This window comes from Coturnix japonica, chromosome 3, assembly GCF_054131305.1.
Source record: "Coturnix japonica strain WE chromosome 3, WE-NBRP24, whole genome shotgun sequence".
NCBI classification, from domain to species: domain Eukaryota; kingdom Metazoa; phylum Chordata; class Aves; order Galliformes; family Phasianidae; genus Coturnix; species Coturnix japonica.
This window is the reverse complement of record NC_140665.1, coordinates 81,820,375-81,826,374: the sequence shown is the minus strand read 5'-3', so window position 1 is coordinate 81,826,374 and position 6,000 is coordinate 81,820,375. Positions and strand designations below refer to the sequence as shown.

The 6,000-nt window shown below is 36.7% G+C and overlaps 1 protein-coding gene across 3 annotated transcripts in view; it reads right to left on the bottom strand.

Moving 5' to 3' along the window:
- Positions 1–1,223: 1,223 nt before the first annotated feature.
- Positions 1,224–6,000, bottom strand: part of KHDRBS2 (KH RNA binding domain containing, signal transduction associated 2) — a 317,464-nt gene continuing 312,687 nt past the window's right edge. For all 3 annotated transcript variants that reach the window (XR_004306588.2, XR_014944887.1, XR_001554389.3), the window contains 2 exons: positions 3,862–4,028; positions 1,224–2,710 (listed from right to left, as the gene is read on the bottom strand). The gene's annotated coding sequence lies outside the window, so the exon portion shown is untranslated. The remainder of the gene's footprint in view (positions 2,711–3,861; positions 4,029–6,000) is intronic.

Genomic DNA, 6,000 nt, shown 5'->3' with positions numbered 1-6,000 from the left:
AATTGCATTACCTGCTTGTCCTTGTCTTCAAGTGAAATAGCAGGGACAAATTCCCACGTGCACATCTTTTTAGTTTGACAGGAGAAACGGTAAGCAGAATTATTTTCTTTTAGAAAAGCACTAGAAGCACTCAAAAGACTAGAATATGGGTAACTTTTCTATGCAGTTCTGCACAGGATGCTGTGCCCTGCCTGGAGGCCCATCATGGGGTTCCCATTATTCAAAGGAACAAATGTCTATGTGTAGTGCACTCATTTTCTGTAAAGTATTAGCTGCAGTAAATTGTATTTTAACCAATACTTCATGGTACCTTTCTTACTGGGATTACAATAAACCAGCTCCTCCTGGTGCAAAGCCATGTGTGTGGGAATGTGAGTGCTGCACATGGTCAGCTGTGTTTTGACTTCTCTATTTTAGGATCTTGCTTCAATATGAAACATCTTCCATCAGCTGAATTATTACAATTTTCAATCTGGCAATTTAAGAATATCCTTTTCTTTGAGATGTGACTCATGGTTTTTCAGGTCCAACATTTTACATTCAGATTTTATTCTTAACATCCTCCATTAGTGAAAGATTTCACAGCAACACCCAAACACCATATGATTTATTGAAGTTAAGTGAGGGAAGTAGGTACCTCTTCAAATTTCAATGCAAACTAGTATATTGGTGCACAAGATACACTTGATTATATTGCTAGTTTTTCAAAAGAGAATTACTGTGATCACCTTCTGGAAAAAATCTATTTCATTAAATATCTAACGAAATCTGCCTAATGTATTCGGGGTAGTTCCAGCATTAAATAGTGTGTGACGCGATAACTGCATTTTGCATAGTCAGGAGAAAATTGAAAAGAAGTGTAAGAAATGCCACTGTCTTCTACAGTATTTGGTACTAAGAACTGCTGGAGTTGTTTGTGCCATTACATGCTGAGACTCCCCTCAGTACCCTGGGTTCTTTACTCAGTCATTCCATAACTGATTTTTAAAGATTGGGTAACAGCAGCATATATTTTATTTCTTAATAGCAGAAATATGGTCTGATTTCTTTGTAATTCACATGATAGAAATCTGAACTGAGAAAAATAATTCCCTGAAAAACAGTTATGTTGATTATTTTCTGGAGGCTTCACACTCTGTTCATATTTTTGGTTGGGAAGCAGAACTTGTTGGCATTTTAGTTTCAGGAGCTATTAACTAAATCACTAGGAACTCTCTGTAAACTTTAAATGTTATCCAGTGGATTTATTCCAGACTCATGGAAAACATTCATTTCACAAATGCATATGGAAATTAGCACCCCTCAGGGTGCTACTTTTATGTAGTTTTGCAAAACATTTGAACTTTCAAAACTAGTCACACATTGCCAATGCATTCAAAAAGCTATCCAGCATTTCAGTTGCAAAACAAAGGATGTATCTACAATTTCTGGTGGAAAATAAGATCAATTTGGAAAAAGAAAAAAACAAAACAACAAAAAACATTTTTTTTTTTCCACTCAAGGCTTGGAAAACATATTTTGGGCATGTTCATTTTCTCTCTCTTGGCCAAGGCAGACTGGGTTTTCTCAGCAAGGTACTGCAAGTACCGCAGATATATATATATCTATATATATATGTATTTATTTATTTATTTATTTATTTATTTTCAGGTGAATTCCCTGGATGGTGAAAAAAAATAGGTTGTGTATGATTTCTACTGACGAGTTCTTATTCAAAGCCATGTACATCTACTCCAGCCAGCTATACTTGCAGATGTGTATCATTTGGAATCATATAATTTGTTTTTCTTTAATAATCATGAATGCCTTTATTATATAACTTGTTATGCTCTTATGTAACAGCAGACTTCTCATATTTCATGTGGAATGAATACAAGTGCATGCCATAATAATAAAGGTGTGTGTTGTATACTCATGTTTTGATTTTTAGGCACAGCATTTTTTTACTTTGACTGTAATAATAAGATTTCACACGAGGGCCAATTTAACAAGATTTAAGACAACGAATTGTGGCAGTTCCATATATTAATTGAATAGCTAACAATCAATGGGATACAGTGCAAATTCCTTTGCCTTCAAACAGTTCCACACTGTCAGGGAGTCACCAAAGCAGGACACATACAATGCATTGTGTATTGGAATTTATTCTTTGTGTTCTGCGGTCTTTCAAATGGAAGCTGAAAAGTTTACACTTTAAGCCGTTTTGATGCAGTGAGTTATCTGTTGCAGTCCAATGCTCTACTTCTTGAAATCATCTGCATTATTTACTATCTGTTACCAATTATTCCTACTTTTATTTCTAGAAAATATTGATGGAAACTAGGTCATGTAAGTAGGAAAATGTATAGAAAAAGTCTTCTGTGTCATGCGAATATACTTGAAACAAATGACATATGTTGTGTCTCTTTGATTAGTTCAGATTTTTGAAATCTAGGCAGCATCCCCAGTCTGAATGTTAAAGCAGGATGAGATTTATTCTGTACAATTTCATCATCTTGTTATACTCTTTGTCAAAAGAAAGAAAGAGGGAACCTTGTGCCATTTTCAGTTCTTGTTTAATATCTTCTTCACAGGGAAACACTGTCAGGATATTAAACTCATCTGTTCTTTTGGATAATAAGGATGTAATGTACCATTTTGACCTTTCCAAATGCTGTATTTCAGATTGCTGCTCATTACATTTCTTTTTCTTGATTAAAGTCATGCTAACCTGTAAAAACAGAATAGAGTAAAACCTAGTCAAGACACAGCATATCAAGCATGATCAAGGCAGAACCACATATTTTTATAGCTTAAGGGCTATAACAGACATTAATGATTTTAATTCTAGGTCATTGATGTATTCATTTGTAACACAGGGCTAAAATGATGTTTATTTAATTTTTCCTCATGACAATTCGGAGTATTGAGGTGAACAGTGTCTATTTGGTTCCAGGCTTAATTATCATGATGTTAAACACTCTATTTTGGGAATCTGTAGAAAAGTTTCAGAGAAAAAGTTGCAAGAGAACTGTAATTAAATGATAATAAACATGACTAAGACAGAGATTCTTCTTGGTTGATTTATAAATTCTTAAATTTAAAAATTGATGTTAATTGTAACATTGTACACTACTTTCAAGTCCAATCTTCTGCATGGCATGGCCACAGAATTTCTCTATCAGCCTCTATAGATTCAGTATGAGGTGTAGTATATTATAGCTTTCAGAAGGATAAAAATTGCTCCAACTGTTAAAAACTCACATTGTAACCTTTTGTTCTTGTTGGGGGGAGAGCATGGAAATGACAGAATGGAATTCTTGGCTCCAACTAGTTATAAATTCCTTCCTCCTAAATTAGACAGATCTTAATTGTAAGAAATACCATTTGCTGTAGGTACTTGCAGTCAGGTGACTTCTCAACTTCTCAGTCTAAACTGAGTCGATAGATAGAGCTTCTCTTGTGTCTTGCTCTTGGTGTATTTTCACTAACTTTTTTGTTTGTTTCAGAACTCTTTTTATGTATCTCTCTCTTTTTTTTTTTTTTTTTAACATCCTTTTCAAAATAACATATTGACACATGACTTTCCAGTAAAGTCACAAAAATACAAACAAACAGTTGCCTGTTGTTAACCTCTGACCTGGATAACCTCACAGCTTAGGACTGGAGTTGCAGAACTAAATACACACTCAGCGATAAATTTACTGTTAATGGTGCCCTGGAGAAAGAATATCTCAACCTTGGTGTCGATGTTATGATTGTCTCCTAAGGGACTGTGCTGTCTATTAGAGCAATTTGTTAACTGTTGTTTACTCTATTGTGTCTTTATAGATCAGCAAGCATGTAAAATCACTAGGAAAGAATCTTTGTTGTAGCACTTACCAAACCAAAATGTGCAGCAGCAGAACTGCACTGATGGAATACAGGAAACAGTCTGGTCTGGGCAGTAAAAGAGGCAGTGAATCTCTTTTAGGTGGTTTGTTTCACACCCACAAGTATTAAGAGATGAACATGGGGATGCTGTGACAGGTAACAATTCACTTGGCTCTCTGTAGGAAAACGGATTAGTATCACTAAGAAGAGTAATAACTTAAAGTTCTGAGTATAATACACTATCTTAAACACATTTTTTTTTTTTTTTTTTTAACCTGAGTCTGAACATTAGTATTAATGAAAACCATATTTCCCTAGAAAAGAAACAGACCTCCTAGGAACAGTTTATAGCTGCAGGTTATACCAATTGGTTTGCGCTACAATGTTGAGTCTAGGGAAAAGGCAAGTTATCAATCAGGAAGAGGTTACAATGAAACTAGATACTGTATTTACTATATTTCTGACTTTCAATTGTTATATACAGCTCAGTACCAAAAGGAAGGAGCAAAGCCAAAGCAAATAATTCACTGTTCAAAAATCTAGTATTCATGTGTGCCCACAAGTGGGTACCCAGTCCTGCACATGAAATTGCATCTATGACTGAAAAATGAACTTGCAATCTTTTCTAGTTTCTATCTATTCGAAGTAGCAATATGGCATAGCACTATACAATATCCTGTTTTGCCATGTGGATGCCTTTGAAAAAATAAACTACATTTCTATAGTGTTTTTAATTGGAGGAACTAGAGACTACAGCTATGAATTACTGTTGCATGACAGTAATCACTAAGAATGCAAAATGCAAGAAGTGCCTGAAAGGCATTGGCCTTTTTAAATTCCATGAGATACTTCTAAGATTGTAGATCCTGTGAAACTATAAATTTATTAAGGGAAAATGCAGTATTACACTGGACATGGCTACTTCGCCAACCTACATGAGTAATCCAAATCTGTTTAAAGATTATAAATGTTTTTTTCTGAGGTATTGTAAAATCAGCTATCCATAAAATTGAGCCATATGGCTCTTCCTCTTCTCAGAATGAGATTGCTGTCACCTACTCTACTTTAAAAATGCTTCATGGAGAGCTACATAAATGCACCCTACAGATAGCAGGGCTGGAAACCTTTTTTTTTTTTTTAAATTTTATTTTTTTTTTTTTTTTTGCTAAACATCAAGCCTACATAAACTTCAGTATCATTGATTCTATGTTTTGCTTTCAAGGGATGGGTAAAAGTGGGCTTAGAGAATAACAAATGCACAAATATGAAAATGAGAGTAAAGTTGAGATATCATCATAGTAGAATCATAGAATAGTTTGGGTTGGGAGGGACCTTTAAGCTCATCTAGTTCCAAGCTCCATGCTTCCAGGGAGGGGGCATCCACAACCTTGCTGAGCAGCCTGTTCCAGTGCCTCACCACCCTCACATTAAAGAATTTCTTCCTGATATCTAGTCTAAATCTACCCTCTACCAGTTTAAAGCCATTTCCCCTTGTCCTGTTGCTAAAATGTCCCTCCCCATCCTTCCTGTAGGCCCCCTCCAGGTACTGATAGGCTGCTATAAGGTCCCCCTGGAGTCTTCTCCTCTCCAGGCTGAAGAGAACAGCTCTCTTCCCCCTACTCACAGGGGAGGTGCTCCTGCCTTCTAATCATCTTTGTGGCCCTCCTCTGGACCTGCTCCAACAGTTCCATGTCCTTCTTGTGTCAGGACACTCATTCCAGGTGAGATCTTACAAGTGCAATGTAGAAGGGCAGAATCACCTTCATCAACTGACTGGCCATGCTTGCCATGATGCAACCCAGGATAGAGGTGGCATTCTGGGCTGCAAGTGCAGCCTCTTCATGTTGAATCTTTCATTCATTGACACCCCAAATTCTTCTTCTCAGGCCTGCTCTCAAGACATTCTCTGCCCAACCTGTATCTGTGATTGGGATTGCCCTGACCCAGCTGCAGGATCTTGCACTTGGCTTTCCTGAACTTCATGAGATTGGCATGGGCTCACCTCTCAAGCCTGTCCAGGTCCCTCTGCATAGCATCCCTTCCCTCTAGTGTATTAACTGCACCACTCAGTTTGGTGTCATCTGCAAACTTGCTGAGGGTGTGCTCAATCCCACTGTCCATGTCACCTACAGAGATGTTAAATAACAC